At 32.5% G+C, this 23,744-nt stretch overlaps 1 long non-coding RNA gene and 2 pseudogenes across 1 annotated transcript; all 3 read left to right on the top strand.

Moving 5' to 3' along the window:
• The first annotated feature begins 9,723 nt into the window (after positions 1-9,723).
• LOC137809176 (uncharacterized) lies at positions 9,724-18,689 on the top strand (annotated as a pseudogene).
• A 1,230-nt stretch (positions 18,690-19,919) lies between these two features.
• On the top strand, positions 19,920-21,840 carry LOC137809645 (uncharacterized; annotated as a pseudogene).
• A 124-nt stretch (positions 21,841-21,964) lies between these two features.
• LOC150029040 (uncharacterized) lies at positions 21,965-22,409 on the top strand. Its single transcript, XR_016519036.1, has 4 exons — positions 21,965-22,029; positions 22,104-22,161; positions 22,237-22,281; positions 22,354-22,409. It is a non-coding gene; the product is annotated as an uncharacterized LOC150029040 (long non-coding RNA).
• The last annotated feature ends 1,335 nt before the right edge of the window (positions 22,410-23,744 follow it).

The following is a 23,744-nucleotide window of genomic DNA, read 5'->3' as shown; positions in this document are numbered from 1 at the left end:
TTTAATTTAATTTAATTTAATATTTATATTTATTTATGTTATTATAAGAAAATAATTGAATAAAAAATAATTTTAAAAATAAAAAATAATTAATTATTAAATAAATTAGATATTATTTTATAGATTAAAAAATAATGAATATTTAAAGTAATTTATATTATTAATAAAAATTTATAAATTAGTTTTTAAATTGATATTTTATTTAATTAGCTATAAATATTTTAGTTGTTGTTAGAATTTAAAGTAGTTAGTAGTTAATTGATACCAATTTAAAAATTAGTTTATATTTTTTTATTAATAATAGAAACTATTTTATATATTAATAATGTTTTTACTTTATAAAATGGTATTTAATTTAATTAATATAGTAAATAATTATTTTTTATTTCTAACATTAGTTTTTATTTAATTATTTTTTTATAATATGTTAGTGTTAATTTATATTAGTAAAATTTATTTTTAAGTTAATATAATTTTATTTTTAAATATTTATTAAAATTTATACTATAAGAAAATTAATAAATAAAAAATAATTTATGAAAAAAAATAATTAGATATTTTTTTATAAACTTAAAAAATTATTGATATCTAAATTAATTTTTATTATTAATAAATATTTATAAACTAGTCTTTAAATTGATATCTAATTAGTTATAAGATTTTACTAATAATTTTAAATTATTCTTTATATTAATTAATCTATAATATAAAATAATTGATAGTTAAAATTTTAAAAATTAATTTATAAATTTTTATTAATAGTAAAAACTACTTTAAACATCAATAATTTTTTATTTTATAAAATAATATTTAATTTAACAATATAATATTTAATTATATTTAAAACTAATTTTTATTTAACAATTTATTTTAGTATTAGTTTCAATTTATTTATACTAATTTTATTAATTTGAATATTTATATTTGTTTATATTAATATTAATTAAATCAACACTATAATTTTATGCATATTTAATATTGATTTAATTTAATATCAATATAATAGACTCTATTAATGTTTATTAATATTTATTTAAGTTTGTATTAGTGTTAACCAATACTAGAATCTGCTTCCTGTGACTAAATCAACCTTTCCCTCCTCTTCGTCTCTTGTTTTGGGTTCAATTCCCTTCGATCTGGGTTCCATTGACCATCTTCAAGTTCTAGACCTTTCCAACAGTGGATACCATATGTTACCTAAACATCTCCTGCAACAATTTTTTTTGGTGTCAAATCCCGATAGAGTTCATAAGAAACCTTTCGAGTAACGCTATCGTCAATCTCTCGTTGAACTTGAACAACCTCACCAACCAAGTTCCCAACTCCGCTATGATACCAGTGGTTATTGAAGAAGCAACCAATGAACTTGTTAGTAAGGTTGAACTTGTTGATATAAGAAGAACAACATAAACATGAACATAAACATAAACATGTCGAAGGTCAACATATCGCCGGTCGATGAAATGAAGATTTCCATGCGTGCGTAGTCGGTTGTCGTCGAAGGTATGCAAAGGTCAACATGATCGTCGGTTGATGAAGCGGATCGCCTGTCGATGTAACGACGATCTCCATGCGTGTGTAGTCGGTGGTCGTCGAAGTTATGCAAAGGTCAACAAGATCGCCGGTCGAGGAAGCGGCGTTCTCCATATGTGTGTAGTCGGTGGTCACCGAAGTTATGCAATGTGCATGGGTAAATCGTCGCTCGACGAGGTGAATGTAGGTGGCCTCGGTTATGGGTGTTTCGGTAAAGTTGAATATTGCTTTGAGGTAACATGTTGGTTATATTTTTGGGTATGGTCTTCTCACTTTAAGGTTGTTCTGCTCCAACCATAAAGGAGAGTTTCTTTTGTGGATGATAGGAAGTTCACTTCTGATTATTGTAATGGATTGGGATACCCCTGAAATATCCCTTTAATTTTATTTATTCATTGCTGATAAAAAAAAACATGAACATGAACATGCTGCACATAAGGAAAACCTAACTTCAATATTATCTACAGTCACATGGAGATCCCAACTTCAACATTATTTAGAATCGGTTAGACAAATACTAGATATAACCAATATTAGATAGAATCAATTATTTTAACTCTACTATAAATTAGGTTAATCGACATTGCAAAAAAGTCAATATTTAAAAGTAGATATTAATGAGCATCCATAATTTAAGAGATTATGACATCTGTAATACAAATTTAATATTATTTATTAATTAACGTTAACTTTTTTCTTTTAGTATTAATTTTTAATTAATATTAAATGTTAATTTTTTATAACTAATTTTTATAAAAGAAATAAATCATGATTACTTTTGCTGGATAGACATCTACCTGAGAAAATAAAATTACAAATAACTAATTTGTAAAACACAAAATTGTATACCTATGCTAAAATTTCGTTTTATCTTTTAAATTGTTTCTTATGAAAATACTCTAACAATCCTGGTAAAAAAAAAAAAAAAAACTTTATTTGTAAACAAATAAAGAATAGTTTCGCACTTCTGCCAGGTCGCATATTATAGATTGACACATTTTTAAGTATATAAAGTGAAAGGTCTAGAATGTACTGCTGAAAGCATATTTAGAACGTAATAGTTAATAATATTCGAATCCATCAATATAATTAATGTATAGTCAAGTCAGGCACACAAAGTCCCATCTCTATGGTTTTTTGGCATGTCATCTTAGGATATGTTTAAACAGGATTAATCTTGTTTAATCAACATAAAGTTGAAAAAAAAGGATTCCTGTTCTCATATATATCGTCTTACTCTCATTTTGCAGGAATTAAGAGAGAGGTTCTTCTATTTTCTAATTTTATTTACTCATTTTTATCTATATTGATCATTTTTCTTTTAATGAAGGGCATTAAGATAATTTTCAAATATGAATTTGACAGTTATTTTTTTTTTGTCATATTATATCAAATAAGGCGAGCTTCTATTTGTTATCTAATGACAATTAAATTGTTACTAAATTCTGTCGCTACTAAATACTATATCGATTGTATAACTAATTAAGAGATATGGGCATGTTATTATTGTAATTTTTTTTAATTAATAAAAAAAATATCAAAGAATATGGATACAAGATTTTTAGAAAGAAATTAATATTTTTTTAATTCTTAAATGTTTCTTTTTGTACATATGTCTAATATTTATTTTGTCTTTTATTATTCCAGTCTTTATTGACTCTTTATCTTTTATTTGTCTTTTTAACTAGACCTAAAATGAGTGTACTGATTGTATATATTCAAACTCTATGCTTTGATTTAAGTTAGGAAAAGAAAATAGGAGAAATATTCATTCTCATATCCTTTGTCTTCCTTTTTCTCTTTTGTTTATCTTTGTTCATTAATTCTTTTGAAGGATCTTTATAATATTATTGGTATATGTGGATGATACAATATTGACAGGAAACAATAAATAGGAGATTGAGTGAATCAAACAAGCCTTGAATCAGACATTCAAGATTAAGGATCTTGGGGATTTAAGATGTTTTCTTGGTCTTGAAATAAAAAGAAGTAAGAAAGGGATAATGATTAATCAAAGGAAATATGCATTGGAATTGTTAACAAATGCAAATTTTTTAGCTTGCAAACTTGCACTTATTCCAATTGGTAATCATGCAAATCTTCTACAAGAAGTGTTCATTTCACAAATGTTCAAGCCTCCAAAAGATTGATTGGAAGACTTATGTATCTCACTAATACCCAACATGACATAACCTTTTATGTGCAACAACTTTCTCAATTTCTTGTCAAGCTTGCAATTGCTCACTATAATGCAACAATTAGAATTCTCATATATATTAAAGGAGTTGTGTGTTTATTTTTCTTTTCCAACACTTCTGCTCATTTAAAAACCTTTTGTGATAGTGATTGAGGCACATGTTGTGATTCAAGACAATTAGTGACTGATTTTAGTTTGTATCTTGGGAGTTCTCTCATATCATGGAAATCAAAGAAGTAAGGAACAATATCAAAGAGTTCTTGTGAAGCTGAATACAGGACAATGACAATTGTTACATGTGAAATTCAATGTCTAACTTATCTTCTTCAAGATTTCAAAGTTCCTTTTGAGCAACCATCTCTTTTTATATTGGGACAATAACTCATCAAGATACATTATAGCAAATCTAATGTTTCATGAGCATTCGAAACACATAGAAATAGATATTCACATTGTTAGGGGAAATTTGAAGAAGGGTCTCATACATTTGCTTCCTAGTTGACATTTATATCGTAGTCTTAAGTCCTCAATATTTTAAGAGTATTATATGGATACAAGACTTCTAGAAGAAAACTAATATTAATTTTGCTTTTCTAATTCTTAGTTGTTTCTCTTTGTACATTTTTTTAGCCTTTATTTTGTCTTTTCTTATTTTAGCCTTTGTTGGCTCTTGATTTTAGATTTTGTCTATTTAGCTAGACCTAGAATGTTGTTTGTATATATTCTAACTCTATACCTTGATTTAAATAAGGAAAATAAAATACAAGAAATATTCATTCTCATATCCTTTGCTTTCCCTTTTCTCTTTGTTCATCTCTGTTATTTTTTTTAATAAGAATTTATAAATATAGGAATATATGAATATATGAGCTACTTCAATCATTCTACAAAAGCTTAATTATACAAAATTAATCAAGATATGTGATAATGGTTGTCCAGTAAATTTCAGCTCCTTTACAACGAATTTCAATATATACTGAATATTCCCATTTTGCAAGTTGGACCTATTTAGATATATAATATACATACAAGATCATGCTTATTTTCTAGAAACATCACATTATATTCATTTACTTTTATATTTTCTCATGATTTAGGCGTACTCTTGAGCATTTTGATTGTCCCTTCTATTATTCTTTTAACACATCTACTTTTGCATTTCATATTTGTTGTCCACCTTCCCAACTACTCCGTCTTTTTTTTTTATTGTTATTAAGTAAGATATGCCTATTTTTCTGCATAATGAAGAGAGTCTAGCTAGTAGTAAAAAATACTTTGCCTCTTATATTAGACATAACAGTACATGAAAACATAAATCTTTCTCTTTACCTTTATACCTTGGCTTACACCTCTTTGACTTAGAATTTTACTTCCCTTGTGAGAGTTACTGTTGTTGTTTATATTCAATTTTACCACCCACTTTTGTATCCCTAGGGTTTATACATTAGGAAATTCCTTTTAATTAAAGGTATCAACTCTGATAGAGAAACTAGTTTGATGCCCTTACATGCCTGGTGACTGTTTATGGCAAGTGCACCGCCTTGTCAGAAGTAATAATGTGTCCCTAAGGAGGGATCGAACCCACAAGGAACAATTGAATATTCAATAAAAGCTTCGCTAAATAATAAATAGAATAATAAAATTTGTTGAGAGTTGTTATGATAGCAAGAATTAACAAGAAAACAAGTCAAAGAGTTTGTTACTTCAAATGGAAAAATAGGGATTGGATTTCATCTATCTCACTCTTTTGTATTTGATTAACATGACAATATTGTGCCATTTGATTGATATTGATGCTTGTATGAAAATCATTTATATTGATTCCTCGCATATAAAATGATAAAGATGCTTCCTAAATATCGATTTCTCGCATATTTATAAAAACAACTTATCTTTTAAGATTAGACGTTGATAGTTATTAACATTTCAAGTCTATTCCTTACACTCAAATGTTAAGTATTATTGTTTAGGTCAGAACCCTAAAAATACTTCCCAGTCAAATTTAAGATTCTTGATCAAGAATTAGAAGCAAAACACTAATACCAATAATCAATCAAGAATAAAATATTATGTTAAAATATCACCTCAATAAATGAGTTTGAAAAGATTACTCCCAATCCCAAAGGGTAGAATTAACCACACATCTTCTAACACCTTATATTCTCCCAATTGGGTTACAAGTCACTCAACGGTGTTTTTCTCTCAATCTTGCACTCTAGGGTTGAGCCTCAAGCCCCCTATTTAATCTAATTTGCTAGGGTTAGGTAACTTCCTGTATCGCGTTGATGGACTTGTTGATTAAAACATAAAATGGTCTAATGTATCTGACGCATTCTCGCTCAAGCGAGATGTAGCTTGCTCAAGCGAGAAAGACGTCAATTTTTTATAACGTCACTGGAGCATTCTCGCTCGAGCGAGAATGAGTTCGCTTGAGCGAGATTTCCTGTTGCTGAGTTGGGCTTTTTGGCGCTTTTATGCGTTCTAGGACATTCCAACTTTCTCTTTTTAGCTTATATTATTCATCTTTAGCCCAATCATCTCTATTCTTCCCTATAAACATGAAATTAACACCAAATTTGGGAATAAAATGTTCTTAATCAAATAAAGATCATAAAATATGTAAAAGGGAACAAATTCATAAATTCGGGATTATTTTATATGTAAATTAGAAATTAATACTCATCAGTGCTTATATTTTAATATGAAATATTACTGAAATTAGGCACTTATCAATGCCTTAACGTCTTGTAGCTTACCTCACTCATACACGTTACTTGGAATTCTAACTAGGACTTATAATCCATTTAAAGAAGTTTTTGGACACATGCATCAGTCAGAGTTACAAAATGTCCTTTTTATTTACATTTGTAATCCATGCCCACCTTTTCAGTTGTGCAATCCTGAAAATTTGTCCCCCTCACAAAATTTTCAAATATTACTTTGTTTTTATGTTTCTATAATCCTCTCATGACTATCATTCACATAGTTTTTCAAATTAAATTTTGATTTGGATTCAGCCCAGGTAGGTGGAATTGGTGAACATGGTTCACATTTGTGTTGTGGGATAGAGTTGTAGTACCTATCCATTTATAGCAAAGATAACACACACAAATTGTTTAGTATTTGGGATTGCACTTGTTTTGCATATGTGAGAAATACTTATCTCCCTCACAACCTGTACTGTTGTACAGGATCATATATCTTGATTTTAGTGAATATGTTTCTAATTTTTCTCCATTCCATTTCCAACCATCATCCCCATTCAATTTTGGCTTAAATTTTGTTAGTTCTAGCATGTCTAATTCTACTAAAAGCATTTCCCATACAAACCATTCCCTTCTCCAACCTATATCCCACTCCCATGTGTTATTGTTCCATTTTCCCATTTTCCGATATTAGATACTGTAGTTATCTTAAGATTGGAATTGCTATGTAGCCTAGCGTATTTTTTTTAGCTAAATGGTATTATTATTCCACTTGTCTAACCAAAGCTTAGTATTATTTCTTATTCCTAAACACCAAGTTATATTTTTTTTCAAACAGGTTTGCTAACATCCTACTCCACATATTTTCTTAAGATCGTCCACATTGTTGATTCATATTTCGATTGTTGCACGATGTTTAACTCCCTCCAATCCCCATTTTTAGAAATTAACATGTTCCTTTAAATTCCCTGTATTCTCTGTTGCAAACTTCCATTTTTCCAATATTGCCTCATTAATGGTTTGTACATCTCTTACCCTCCTAGTTCTTTTGATTTTTCATATTGGAAACCATTTCACCCAAGCTATTTTGTTATGTTCTAAGCCCCATCCCCACGAAATTTGTTTTTTATTTTCTTAAGTTTGTTTATTATCATTCTTGAGGATTTAAAGAAAGATAGATAAAATAAGACAAATCCTGAAATTATAGACTTAATGAGACAAACTCTTACAGCTAATGTTAAATGTCTACCTTTTCAATGTGTTAACCTCTTCCTAATATTATTAAGCATGGTAACTGACATCTTTGCCTTTCTCAGATTCTCCCCTATTGGGATCCCTACGTGAATGAAATTGTCATCTTAGAGCAATTTAGGATAGTAATGAGCTAGTTAATTTGATTATTTTTACACCCCAATTCCACCCAATATGCTTTTATGGAAATTAACTTTGAGACCAAATATCATTTCAAAACACATTAACACTGTTTTCAAAGTTAATATATTTTGAGTACTATTTTCACAAATGAAGGCGATTCCACATATTGTGGTGTAGCATACAAATTTCTAACTATCTTCTCCCAATTTTCATTCCATTTAACATCTTTAAACTCTTGGCTTGCCTTATAATTCCAACTAAACCCTTAGCCGCAACAATAAAGAGGAATTGTGTTAAGGGGTTTCCTAATTCCTTTGGTTGGCTTAAACTCATCAATTGGACTTCCATTAACAAGAATTGATATTGTCGTTGATGTCAAACATTTTGTAACTTGAATCACCTTTTACAAAATCCTAGTTTTTCTAGCATGTACTATATCACTACAAGAAAATCATGAAATAGAAACCAATTTGTAGAAACCAAAATAATTAGTTGCAATAGTAACTAAATTAGATACCATTTTAGAAACTAAAAAGAAATTTGGTTTCTAAACTAGTTTCTATTATTTTCTATTATTATTAAATAGTTTCTAAATTGGTATCTAATTAGCAACCAAGGTTTTTGCTACCAAATTTAGAAACTAAATAATTGGTAGTTAAAACCTTAGTTGCTAATTAGATACCAATTTAGAAACTATTTAACAAAAATAGAAAATAATGGAAACTAATTTAGAAACTAATTGTTTTTTAGTTTCTAAAATGGTCTCTATTTTAGTTCTTATTGTAACTAATTATTTTGGTCTCTAAAAATTGGTTTCTATTTCATGATTTTCTTGTAGTGTATGAATCCCCATCTAACTGAATCATAGGACTTTTCAAAGTCTACTTTCATAATTAAAGAACTCTTCTTCTTATGTCTTACCTGATTAATTGTCTCATTAGCTACAAATACATTATCAAGTAAGTTTTTTTTTTTTTTTCTGAAAGGAAGGTTGATTATGATTGATCTATAATCTTAGGTAGAACCTTTTTCAATTTATTTGCTAGTATCTTAGCTATAATTTTATATAGGCATCCTACCACTGAAATCAGCCTATATTCCTTTAACTACTGTGGGTTTTCTGTTTTGGAATTAGAGTGATAAATGTTGCATTACATCCACTAAAGTCATTTAATGGTGCAATCCAATAGTCCTTAACTACTTTCTAGTGTGCCTTGATGAAATTGAAGTTAATTCCATCATGGGGTTTTACTTCCCTCACACTCCCTCACTAACCCATGAATTTTTTCTTTTGTGAATGGGCTATAATTATGTGTCATCTTCCTTAGAGATCATCGGGAATGGCACCTCATCTAAGTTTATTTTCATATTTTCTTTTTCCTCAAATTGACTCTTAAAATAGGTTTTGATCTCCTCCTTTACTATGTTTGGCACCTCAGTCCATTCCTCTTTTACTATCATTCCCTTAATGTCATTTTTCATTCTCTTATAGTTTTATAATGGAGTGATAATATCCATGCCTTTGCTTTCTATTTTTCTAATGCCTCTTGATTAAACATTACTTTCTGCAACTTGGCTAACAATTCTCTTTTCTCTTTCTTCTTACCTTCATTTAATTCATTATTCTCATCTTCTAGGTCTAACTTCTTATCATCTTTATTATTGTTTGTTTTTCTGATATGAATGTCCCCAAAGACCTCCTTATTCCAAGTTTTAATTTCTCTTTTCATGACAAATAGTTCGGCTCCCAAGATATGGTAGTTAGTGTTTGAAAAGATGGCTTTAAACTAGAGGGGGGGTGAATTGTTTAAAGGGGTTTTCGCAAATTTTTTAAAGGTAGAATGAACTTATTTCAGAAACCAATTGATTCAGCATAAAAATGTGGTTATTTCGAAAGGAGTATGAGAATGAACTTATGAAAAGATTGATGCATGTCCTAATGACTGTGTTTTATTTCGAAAGGAGTATGAGAATGAAGTTAGGTGTCCTAAATGTGGTTCTTCTAGATATAAAGAAAAGAAGCATAAAAATTCTAGAAGAAAAGTTTCCTGTAAGGTTGCTTCACGTCCAATTCTAGCCAAGGTTTTGAGGTACTTTCCTTTAAAACAAAGGATAAAAAGGTTATTTATGTCATAAAAAACTGCTATGTCAATGAAATGGCATGATGAAGGTCGTACTAAAGATGGAAAGCTAAGACATCTAGCTGATTCACTTGCTTGGAAAACCTTTGATTCTCTACATCCTAACTTTGCATCAGATCCTCGAAATGTGAGGCTTGGGTTAGCAAGTGATGGATTTACTCCATTTAAGATGATGGGCAAAGGACATAGTATTTGGCCTGTGGTTTTAATGACTTATAATTTAACTCCATGGGATTGTATGAAGCAACCTTACTTAATGTTGTCATTAGTAATTCCTGGTCCTTCTTCCCCTAAAAGTATTATTGATATTTATTTAGAACCTCTTATTGATGAGTTGAAGGAGTTGTGGGAGAAAGGGTTTGAAACTTATGATGCTTCTAGCAAACAGTTTTTTCAGGCACATGTTGCATTACTTTGGACTATTAGTGACTTGCCTGCTTATACTATGTTATCAGGTTGGAGTACAAGTGGAAAATTGGCATGCCCGGTATGTAACTACCACATATGCTCTATGATGTGATTCCAATAGCCACATAGAACAAGATTCTTGACACTTTGAGGAATCACCTTGAGCTGGAAAATATAGAGGCACTTTCTTAGAAGTTGGATCATGGTTCTAAGTCAAGAACTCACCAATAACAAGTACCAAATCCCAAACTCATTTGGATGAACCAAATATTGTCAAATTGAATCAACAAAGGAATTATAAAAAGAGAATACCGAATAGGAATTAAGCAAGAACACATAAGAACCGAACATAAAAGGAATTGAAAAACAAAAACAGAATACATGTGCTGGAAAAATGGAATAGCCGAACCAAAACTTGCTCAAGAACACAAGACAACAAGAGTAATTGAAAGAGAAGAAAGGAAGGAGAAGAGAATGCTCATGAAGATGGAAGATAGGTTGGATGATCACGCCACTAGAAGTATGGATGCTCCTAGATGAGTGTGGAAGCCGCCACTTGAGGAAACCATGGTCCTTCAAGATAAGACTAGAGTAGAAGCTCAAAAGCTCTCCAAATGCTCACTCCAATTTTGAGTATAGTTTCTTTAGATAAATTCAAATCTGAAATTTACAAGGAAGGCACCTCTATTTATAGCCTAAGGTGCTGAAAATTGAAAGCTAAAACAAATCAAAATTCCCTCCAAAACAAGCTAGAACCGGCGCTCAAAAACAAAGCAAGGAAGGTGTGATCCTTTCCTTCACTTTGGCACCCCCTATTCTACTCCTACACCTATCTACTAATACACCCCCCTAAAGCTCCTAACTAAAACCTAAAAGATGCTATAACAAAAGAGGTTTCTAAGGTTTCCCTCTAAGCACCTTCAACTAAAGACACTACAAAAAGAGAAAATAAATGTCCTCTAGTTCCCAAGGCTTTGAACATGCTTCTTGTAATCCTTTGAGGTGGACTTTGACCTCCATGGGCGTCCTCCATTTGTGCCTCCACCTTTTCTTGAGCTTGATGAGTGGCCTCCATGTTCTCTTGGGCTTGATCTCCATCATACTCCCCGAGTTGGAGAGAATTCGACCACGAATTCTGGAGACCTACAGAAAAAGGAGTTAGATCGTTGACATTAAAAGTATGACTACCTAAGAATGTATCAGGCATATCTAACTCATAAGCATTGTCATTAATCCTCTTGAGGACTTGGAAAGGTCCATCCCCTCGAGGCATTAGTTTGGACTTCCTTTGAGTAGGAAAACGATCCTTCCTCAAGTGAAGCCAAACCCAATCGCCCTCATCAAACAACAATGCTTTTCTCCTTTTATTGGCAAGTTCAGCATGCTTGTCAACCTTCTTCTCAATTCTCTTCTTGATGTCTTTATGCAAAGTTTTCACAAAAGAAGCCTTTTCATCCCCATCTTTGCACAAGACATCGTCAAGAAGGGGAATAGGAAGAAGATCAAGAGGTGTTAGGGGATTAAACCCATAGACCACCTCAAAAGGAGAATGGGAGGTGGTAGAATTTACTACTCGGTTATATGCAAACTCAACATGGGGTAGTAAATTCTCCCACACTCTAGGATTCCCCGAAATAAAGCATCTCAATAGTTGTCCTAAAGTTCTATTCACCACCTCGGTTTGACCATCAGTTTGTGGGTGGCAAGTGGTAGAAAATAAAAGCTTAGTTCCAAGCTTGCCCCACAAGGTCTTCCAAAAGTGACTCAAGAACTTAGGATCTCTATCGGACACTATAGACCTAGGAATCCCATGCAAGCGAACCACTTCTTGGAAGAAGAGGTTTGCAATGTGGCATGCATCATCCACTTTGTGGCAAGGAATAAAGTGAGCCATCTTTGAAAAACGATCCACTACCACAAAAATGGAGTCCTTTCCCTTTGATGTCTTGGGTAAGCCTAAGATGAAATCCATAGATATATCTACCCAAGGCATTGAAGGGATAGGAAGAGGAGTATAAAGACCATGGGGATGCATTTTAGATTTAGCTTTGCGGCAAGCTATGCATTTATCACACAAACTATGAACATGTTTATGCATATGAGGCCAAAAGAAATGTTCATGCAACACATCCAAAGTTTTAGCAACCCCAAAATGTCCCATTAAGCCCCCCTCATGAGCTTCTCTAACAAGAGATAATCTAATAGAGCATTGGGGAACACAAAGACGTTTTCCTTTAAAAAGAAAGCCATCTTGAATAAAAAAGTCTTTGTGTCCTCCCTTAAGACACTCTTGATAGAGGAGAGAAAAATCAAGGTCATCATGATAAAGTTCCTTAATGTGATCAAAACCAAGATATTGAGAGGTTAAAAGATTTAGCAAGGTGTATCTTCTAGAAAGAGCATCCGCAACAATATTTATTTTGCCTTGCTTGTGTTTGATCACATAAGGAAATTGCTCAATGAATTCCACCCACTTAGCATGCCTCTTGTTAAGTTTGTTTTGGCTTTTCAAATATTTAAGAGATTCATGATCACTATGTATCACAAACTCTTTGGGAAAAAGATAGTGTTGCCAAGTAAACAAAGCCCTAACAAGTGCATATAATTCCTTAGCATACAAATGTTCCTTCCTAAGGGTTTCCAAAACTTGTCTAACATGCAACCTATGGTCATTCAAAGATAAGCTATAAATAAGAATGTCATCAAAGTAAACCACAACAAACTTACCAATGAAAGGTCTAAGAACATGATGCATGAGGCGCATGAAGGTACTTGGTGCATTAGTTAAACCAAAAGGCATAACTAACCACTCATATAAACCAAAGTTGGTCTTAAAAGCCGTCTTCCATTCATCACCCGGTTTGATACGGATTTGATTGTAGCCGCTTTTAAGATCAATCTTTGAAAAGATTTTTGAACCATGTAATTCATCCAACAAATCATCTAGTCTAGGTATGGGATGCCTATACTTAATGGTTATGTTATTGATGGCCCTACAATCCGAACACATTCGCCATGTGCCATCCTTTTTTGGCACTAAGATGATAGGCATAGCACAAGGACTCATGCTATCTTGCACCCACCCTTTTTCAATCAAAGCCTCAACTTGTTGGCGAATTTCCTTGGTTTCACTTGGATTGGTCCTATATGCGGGACGATTTGGTAAAGAAGAGCCCGGTATCAAATCAATTTGGTGCTCAATCCCTCTCAAAGGTGGAAGTCCATTTGGAGGATCTTGAAACACATCTTTGAACTCTTCTACCAAATTTTCCAAGCAATGAGGACTATCAACAAGTGATTCTATGCTAAGAGTTCTAGGGATGGCTAAAAAAAGAGGATGATGAGCCACTATTTCCCTTTCAATGTCACGCCTAGACACAAGGAGTGTAGGCTTAGAACTCTTATCTTTTTTATCTTTTTCACTCTCCCTCTTTTTCTTCATGATAACTTGGTCCTCATGGACTTCTCTTGGAGAGAGAGATTTTAAAGTAACCTTGTGACCATGGAATTCAAAAGATAATTTGTTGGTAAAGCCATCATGTAAAACTTTTCTATCAAATTGCCAAGGCCTTCCCAAAAGAACATGAGTGGCTTCCATGGGCACAACATCACATAATACCTCATCTTTGTATTTTCCAATGGAGAAATGGATGAGGACTTGTTTATTAACAATTATTTCTCCTACTTCACTAAGCCATTGTAACTTATAGGGCTTTGTATGAGAGATAGTAGGCAATCCAAGCTTATCTACTACTCTTGTACTAGCCACATTTGCACAACTACCCCCATCCACTATCAAGGAACAAATGTTGTTTTGAATAAGACATCTTGTATGGAAAATATTTTCCCGTTGACTTTCATCAAAAGGTTGTGAAACTTGTCCAAGAAGTCTTCTCACAACTAACAAGTCCCCTTCAAGTGGACATTCGCTCTCTTCCTCACTAGATGCATGAGAATGCAATGAATGCTTTGAAGAATCCGAATCATGCTCACTAACTACAATGCCCTCATGCATGTACATACTTCGTTTGGAAGGACAATTTGCAGCAATATGACCATAACCCATACATTTAAAGCATTTAGTGTTAGATGTTCTAGTGGGAGACTTAGGTCTAGATGTTGATGGCTTAGATTCCTTGGGTTTGAAAGAAGAATCTTTGGAAGGATGTTTAGAAAAAGAAGTTTTGTTTCTCCAAGACTTGGAGTAGTATCCATTATTGGAAGCATTTTTAAAAGAGTTTTTCTTAGCAAGTTGGGCTTCCACCTTCATTGCAAGATGAACTAAAGAGCCCAATGATGAATACTCTTGTAACTCAACAATGTCTTGGATATCCTTCCTAAGACCACTCACAAACCTAGCAACCATGGCTTCTTCACTCTCTTCTAATTCAATTTTAAGCACAAGCGTCTCAAGCTCCTTATAATATTCATCCACATTTAGCGTGCCTTGTTGAAACCGTTGGAGTCTCAACATGAGGTCTTTCCTAAAATGTGGGGGCACAAACCTAGCGCGCATATGATCCTTTAAAGAGTTCCAAGAGTCCACGGGAGGACCCTTGTGATAGATAATGTCCTTTACAATCCCATGCCACCATTTCATGGCATAATCACTAAACTCTAGGGTGGCTAGCTTGAGCTTATGCTCATCTTGGATCTCATGGATCTCAAAAATTTGTTCACACTTAGCCTCCCAATCTAAATACACATTTGGATCACTAGAACCATTAAAACAAGGTAGTTTGACCGAAGGAAGCTTGGACTTTGCATCATGGTAGAAGCCATTGCCGTAGTGAATTCTTTCCCCTTGGTGATGATGTCTTTGTCCATGGACTTGGGGTGGAGGTCTCCTTCTCCTATGCTCATCTTCACGGCCAACATCATTTGAAGAAGCTCTTGAAGATGGTCTATGAGAATGATGTCCATCATGGATAGAAGGAGATGGTCTAGATTGTTGGACCTCCATCTTTTGCATTTTTTCCTCCAACTTTCTAATTGTTCTTTGAGCTTCATGTAATTCACCAAGAATGGAAGCTTTGGAAGGAGAATTCTGCTTGTAGGATGCATCACTTGAAGATCCAGCCATTTGTAATTAAAAAAAAAACAGCAAACACACAAAACAGCAAACAAGTTAAAAATTAGCAAAAACAGTGAGCTTTGCAATTGAAACTGCCGAAGTGAATTTAAGGCTGAAAAAGATATCACTCTCAAAGAAATAATGTTCTTGCACCAATCTGATCTTGAGGCCTTGGAATCCTCAAATGAAATATGTCAAAGCAAGCACACCAATCTTAAGAGCAAACCACCACAAAACCAAAGAAACAATAAAGACAAACAAGAAAAGGTATAAGCAAGGAAAGGTAATTGCAAAAGGAATACTATATGTAAGACAAACTCAAAGAGTAAGAATGAAAGACAATCAAGAAAATAAAGAACTCAATGAGAAAAGTAGGCACACAAAAGAATACCTAAGGAAAAACACTAGAGTAGATGAAGAAAACAAAAAATTTAGCTACTGGAAATTTTTTTTTTTTTTATGCAAACTGTGTTTGATATTCACTGATTTAACTGGAACGTTGTAGAGCGAACTGGATTATGAAATTTATACCACAGAAACTTCAAGATGTTAACTCAAAAATGGCACTGGAATCAATTAAAAACAGTAAGCCAATTGAGAGAAATAAATTTTTTAAAATCACTGCCAGATTACCGTATTTTTTTTCGGCAGGAATGTACACTTTTTTTATTTTATTTATCATTTTTTGTGTACTTCATATTTTTGAATGATTCTTTTTTCTATTCTTTTCTAACACTTTGAATATCTCAAATCCAGAATTTCAGAATTTTACAGTACGTAAATCAGTTGCAATAAGGAAAAACAGTAAGCACTTGTTTTCAGAAACAGAGGAATCCTAATAGGAATAAAAAACAGAATGATGAACTAGCAAAGACATAATAGAAAATGATGTATTGGAACTTGTATAGGTCTAGAATACAAGTATGAACTCAATTCTAAAAAGAAAATGCACAAAGGATCAACATCAATTCAGAATATTATATGACACCAAAGCAAGAAACAATCAAAACAAAAAAAGTACTACTAGAAGTAATGACATATATGGAATAACATGACTAAGACAAAACTTGACATGATTCAAAAATTAAAAGACACAACACAAATTGTAACAAGTGAAAGGAAGCTTAAGGTAAACTCTAGGAAGGATAATGCCATTCCAAAAGAGCAACCATACTCATAAGAATTATGAGTGCCATAAACCTTTCCTCAAACACTTGGAGCAAAAGAAAAACAGCAAGAATACTCAAATAAAATTCTAAAACAGAAACTTAAATTGCAAGAAAATTAAAGAGCTCTTGAAAAATAAAGTGCACACAACTCAACAATTAAACAAGAAGAACCTAAGACTCATGATACCACATGATGTGATTCCAATAGCCACATAGAACAAGATTCTTGACACTTTGAGGAATCACCTTGAGCTGGAAAATATAGAGGCACTTTCTTAGAAGTTGGATCATGGTTCTAAGTCAAGAACTCACCAATAACAAGTACCAAATCCCAAACTCATTTGGATGAACCAAATATTGTCAAATTGAATCAACAAAGGAATTATAAAAAGAGAATACCGAATAGGAATTAAGCAAGAACACATAAGAACCGAACATAAAAGGAATTGAAAAACAAAAACAGAATACATGTGCTGGAAAAATGGAATAGCCGAACCAAAACTTGCTCAAGAACACAAGACAACAAGAGTAATTGAAAGAGAAGAAAGGAAGGAGAAGAGAATGCTCATGAAGATGGAAGATAGGTTGGATGATCACGCCACTAGAAGTATGGATGCTCCTAGATAAGTGTGGAAGCCGCCACTTGAGGAAACCATGGTCCTTCAAGATAAGACTAGAGTAGAAGCTCAAAAGCTCTCCAAATGCTCACTCCAATTTTGAGTATAGTTTCTTTAGATAAATTCAAATCTGAAATTTACAAGGAAGGCACCTCTATTTATAGCCTAAGGTGCTGAAAATTGAAAGCTAAAACAAATCAAAATTCCCTCCAAAACAAGCTAGAACCGGCGCTCAAAAACAAAGCAAGGAAGGTGTGATCCTTTCCTTCACTTTGGCACCCCCTATTCTACTCCTACACCTATCTACTAATACACCCCCCTAAAGCTCCTAACTAAAACCTAAAAGATGCTATAACAAAAGAGGTTTCTAAGGTTTCCCTCTAAGCACCTTCAACTAAAGACACTACAAAAAGAGAAAATAAATGTCCTCTAGTTCCCAAGGCTTTGAACATGCTTCTTGTAATCCTTTGAGGTGGACTTTGACCTCCATGGGCGTCCTCCATTTGTGCCTCCACCTCTTCTTGAGCTTGATGAGTGGCCTCCATGTTCTCTTGGGCTTGATCTCCATCACTCTAGGTACTTAAACAATAGTAAAAAGATGTGTTATATGTGTCATCGAAGATGGTTAGACTCAAAACATAAGTGGCGAAAAGATAAGAAGTGTTTTGATGGTAACCAAGAATTGAGAGGAATACCTACTCCATTAACAGGGTCTAACATATTGGATATATTAGATGATAGAAAAAATGTATTTGGAAATGCTCAGAAAAAGAAAAGAAAGAAACATGATCCATGGACCAAAAAGAGTATATTCTTTAACTTGCCATATTGGGAGATTAATTTGTTTCATCACAATCTTGATGTCATGCATATTGAAAAGAATATATGTAAAAATGTAATAAGAACATTATTGAATATAGAGAGGAAACCAAAGGAGCATCTGAGAACCCGCCTTGACTTGGTAGAGATGGGTATAAGGAAAGACCTTCATCCTATAAATATAGGACCAAACAAGGTATTCCTTCCACATGCAAGATTTTCACTTTCGGTAAAAGAAAAAGACATCTTTTGTCGTGTTCTAAAAGGAGTGAAAGTTCCAGAAAGTTATGGTTCCAATGTTTCTAGATGTGTTAATCTTGAACAACAAAATTTTCTTGGACTAAAAAGTCATGATTTCCATATATTGATGCAAGATTTGCTAAAAGTAGCAATTCGAAAAGTGTTGCCAAAAGAAGTTGCAAGAGTTTTAATGAAGTTAAGTTCTTTCTTCAAAATTTTATGCTCTAAAGTCATCATAATTGAGGAGTTTGATTCATTGGATGCAGAAATTGCCTTAATTCTATGTGAATTGGAGAGGATTTTTCCTCCATCTTTTTTTGTCATAATGGTTCATCTATCCATACATTTAGCGTATGAGGCTAAAATTGTTGGGCCTGTACATTACCGTTGGATGTATCCAATTGAAAGGTAATTCTTTTACTAACTGACTATTTTTTTTTTGTAGTTATATTCTCCTCTTTTATTCCTAATCATAGTTTTATATTCTTATAGATTTCTCCATAGGTTAAAGGTTTACGTGCGTAATAGAAATTATCCAGAAGGTTCAATTGTAGAAGGGTATTTGGCGGATGAGTGTTTGACATTTTGCTCAAGATATTTGAATGATAATGTCCAAACAAAGTTCAACAAGTTGCCAAGGAATGTAGATGGTCCAATAGGGAATGGAGTGATGACTAGTTTGGAACCTCTTGAGTGGGAACAAGCTCACCATTATGTGTTGTTTAATTGTGAGCTCATCAAGTCATTTGTCACGTAAGTATCCATATTTTTATCTTTTTGTATGAGATTTTAACTTTTGTGAGCTTATTCAAAAAAAATTATATTTTTGCAGAGAACATGAGGAATTTCTTTCTAGTAATGCTTGTGAAGATTCAACAAGAAATTGGAATACGACGAAATATCAATATCTTACATTTCACACATGGTTTGAAAATCATGTTAAAAATGTTGTTGTTAGTGAAGAGGTTAAATGGTTGGCTAAAGGGCCTAATAGTGTTGCTAGAAGATTTTTAGCTTATGTGATAAATGGGTACAAGTTTATTATTGAGGGTTGTGAGAGGCAGACACAAAACTTTGGAGTAATGGTTACTTCGTCTACTGTTAGGTTTAAAAATAAAGAAGATGAAAATCCTGAAGTAGAAAATGTTACCTACTATGGAGTTTTGAAAGATATAATAGAGTTAGATTATTATGGACACTCTAAGTTTGTGTTGTTTAGATGTGATTGGTTTGAGAGTAAGCAAGATCATTTTGGGTTAACACTAGTAAATTTTGGAAAGTTGATTTACAAAAGTGACCCTTTTGTATTTGCAACTCAAGTAAAGCAAGTATATTACACAGAAGATCCAACTGATAATTGGCACGTTGTCACTAAAACCACCCCTAGAGATTTGTTTGATGTACATGGAGATTTAGAGAATGATGATATGGAAAACTACCTGGGAGATAAATTAGAAAGTCCTTTTTTTCATCAACCTATGATTGATGAAGATGAAGGTGAGCATGTTAGTTGGTTTAGGGATGATGTACCTGGAACAACAGTTGATACAAGTATAATGGATAATCATTGAACATGATATTAATGTTTTTTTAATGTAGTTTTTGTGTGTACAACTTTTTGTGGAATTACTTTTATAGTTTTATGGCTAGTGGTGAGAAAGAAAAACCACCTTTGCTGGCGAAGAAATTTCCAAGTGGTTCTATGATTGAAATACTCGACGGGTTGGAAGAAACCGCATCAAGACTTAGTCAAACTCCAGTCCACCACATTGGTTAGTTATTTATATATATGCTTATTTAAATAAGTAATTTGTTATTGTATATGTCTAGTTGGCAATGTACTGATTTTTTAATTTTATACATTATTAACAAGGTCTAGTAAAAGAAAAAGAGGCCCTACCAGATGTCTCAAGACTCATGGCTTGAAAGATGAAGAGCGTTTACCGGTTAGACTCAATGCTCTTGGCCAACCTGTTGGTACTTATCGAGCTGCATTGAGTAATTATCTGGGGACACTAGCTAGGAAAGCACATCTTGCTCCTCTGACTTTCACTACTTGGAAAGGACTAAAAGATCACTGGGATGACATGTGGAAAATAGTCTTGGTACTTCACTAACTTTTTATCTTTAATTATATATAATACTTAAATTCTGATATTTATTAATTGATGTGATGCAGTCAAAATTTGACATTGAAGAACGTGCTAGAAAGTGGGTTCTAGGAAGCATATCCTCAAGTTGGAGGAACCACAAATGTCGATTGAAGACAAAATATTTTTTTCCCAATATGACAGAGGATTACCACTTAAAGAATTGTCCCTTGAGTATTCCAGTTGACCAGTGGAAAGTTCTTGTTAAATTTTGGAAATCTGACATAGTCAAGGTACTTATATACTTTGATTGATTTTTATCTTTACTCTTCTCATGATTTTATTATAAAGTTTTGTAGTGAGAAGAACAAAGCAAGTAGAGCAAAATTTATTACTGTTCATACCACGGGAACTAAAACTTTTGCTGAGATACGATATGAAGAGGTTAGGCCAATTGCATAATTAGTGTATTAATGATTTTATTTCTCTTGTGCTAATATTTTTTTTCTTCTGTGATAGGCACTGAAAAATACTGATGGAAGAGAGCCATCTCGTGCAGAAATGTTTATCATGACACATAAGCCTAGGAGTGAGGAAACCAAAAAAATTATTGTATGTAATCTGAATCATTATGAGTATCACGTTTCAATTCTGCTTCTTCTGAAAACTCTTGTTTGCTGCTGGTGCAGTAGTGACAGAGGTTGATCCAGTGTCTGAAAACCCCTTTTTCACGTTTCAATTCATTGGCCATATTGATTGGTACATAGGGAGGTTATTTTTAGGCAATGTCATGGTGTTTTCTACAGTTTTTGTGTGTTTTGGTCTTGTGAATTCAATTCTGCTTCTCTTTTTAACGCATATCAGAAAAATTTGTAACTTCATTTCCCTACTTTTATTCATAATTATACCTCTTTTATTCATAATTATTCAGTCAAAGCTTGAGGATGCAGTTGCTTCTAGTTCAGAAGAACGAGATAAAACTTCCGATGATGTATTTTCCCAAGTCTTTGGAAAAGAGCGACATGGATATGTACGAACCTATGGAAAAGGGGTTGTGCCTTCAGACTTGTGGGGATCAAAATCTCAAATTGAGATACAAAAATTAGTTGATGAAGTTCAAAAAAATGCCCAAGTTGAGCTTCAAAGGATAAAAGAAAAAATGCAAGAAAAAATGCAAGAGGAGATGGAAGCCAAGCTAAAACAGCAAGTAGAAGCAATGAAAATTGATCTTTTAAACAACATCAAATCTGCTTTCACTCAATTGCAAAGTTGTATTCCAGGAGTAATGACCCAAGATCTACAAGAAGAAATTGTTGTTGAGGTATATAATTTAAATTTTACATTAAACTTATTATTGAATTAGATAGTACACATTACATTTTGTTTACTTTAATGTAGAAACAAAGTCAGGCCACTCCTAGAAGCAAAAAGAGAAAAACAGAGAAAACTAACACGAAATTAGCTAAGGGGTGAACTCATATAACATTTTTTCTTTATTTTGTTTTTATATTATTTATTAATTAATTTTGTTAATCTTGTTTTGGAATACATTCTACTATTTTTATTATCCAGGAAATCAGAAGACCTTACAGTGGGAGTTGTCACACTTGAAAAAGATCTTAAGACACTCCAACATCCATCCACTGCCATTGAACTCTTCATGTAAATATAGTCATCTAAAATATGTTTCTAATTTTGTACTTTGATTTATTGGTTACTAACAATCATTATTACAGGGAGGAATTTGAAAATAATTATAAAGAAATAAATGTTGATTCAGAGAATGTTGAAAGAGTAAGTGAAATTAAAAAAATTGATATTTCAATTATTTGAAGTCACTGGTAATTAACATTTCTTTTGAAAAAATAGGTTCATAAAAAGGCTTTTAAAGCATGGAAGTGTATGACAAATGAAGTAAGTCTAAGTCTTTTTGTTTTATTTTAAGTAATTTAATATTGATTGACTTAATTATGATATTTGAATCAGGAAAAAGAAATTTATTTCAATAGAGCAGCCAGACTAAGAGGAAAACTACATTTCAGTATAGTAGAAGAAAGGTTATTAGTGTAATTTATTATAAGATCATAGTTGTATATGTTTATTTTGTTTCATTATTGTTTTGTTAATGAACTCCATCTAACACAAGTATTGAAATCAGTGGTGTTCAAAAGAAACAGATTGGAAAAAGAGAACGGAAACCAAAGCTTCATTTTGATGGGACGAATTAAGGTTCATGATTAGGTAATCAGATTTTTTTTTATATTCTTTATTATAGTTGATGATGGTTCCATCTATTTGTTCTCATAGTTTCTTCTTTCAATTTGATTTCTTCTTTACAATTGCTTTATTGGAATTAAACACCTCGAACAAATAGTTTTAGCATTTGATTGAGTGTGACATCATTGTATTTCATATGATTTTGAAAATATAAATAAACATGTGGCCACATATAGCCTCCTGGAGTCACATTGCCCTTCCATGTGGAGGAAGTTACTGCAACCAATGTTTGCTTGCCTCATAAATGTAACATTAAGTTATAAACAGGTTGAGAAAATCCCCATTCATTTAATAGTCAGTTCAAGCATTTATTTTTCTTTTTCTAAACCCAATTGCTGATATTGTTGCAATAAGTTTTGCTCCACTGCTATCTTCTTTCATTCACCTACACACCCTAAAATGGACGACAAAACTTCCCTTTTTCTTGTTAGAACCTTTTTGTGGTGCCATGCCTGCCTACTCACTCCTATTCACAAAATTTTCTTTAATTCAAGATTTGGTTATGATCATCATTCACACCATAGTTAAATAAGTAGAGAAAAAACAAAGATACATTCACTAAATTGTATACCAAATGTGTGCATTAAAGGATCGCAGAAATTATTAAAATGAAATTGGGATTCTGATTTGAAAATAACAGGAAAAAAATAATGTACAAGTTTTGGTCATAAGTTGAATGTAGTTAACATTTGGTACTATAATGTTTCTTATATTTTTGTAAGAAGGGTACATCTCTCACTTCTGTGTTGTGCAACTATTTAATTGATTCCTGCCATGTCTTTAATACTGTGTGCATTTCTCAATCTATGACCAGTAAAGGCCAATGAGGCATTCTTTGTTGCTCTTTTTTCGTAGTTTTTTAGTTAGTATGACATTAAGAAAGACAATGTACTTGTCAGGAACAGGAAGTGAGGATTCTCCTAATGCTTAAAACAAGCAACACAGTAAAAACAAATTACCCCTTTATTCTGTAAAAAAAAACTACCGTCCACCTATACTCCCCCTATTAGTTGTTCTGACTATCAACACTTCATTTGTCTTTCTTAGGATTTGAGATGAGATAAATTGTTGACTAGTCGCAAGCTATATTTGAAGTGTGT

This window comes from Phaseolus vulgaris, chromosome 2, assembly GCF_051622355.1.
Source record: "Phaseolus vulgaris cultivar YP4 chromosome 2, ASM5162235v1, whole genome shotgun sequence".
NCBI lineage: Eukaryota > Viridiplantae > Streptophyta > Magnoliopsida > Fabales > Fabaceae > Phaseolus > Phaseolus vulgaris.
This window is presented reverse-complemented; position numbering and strand designations above follow the sequence as displayed.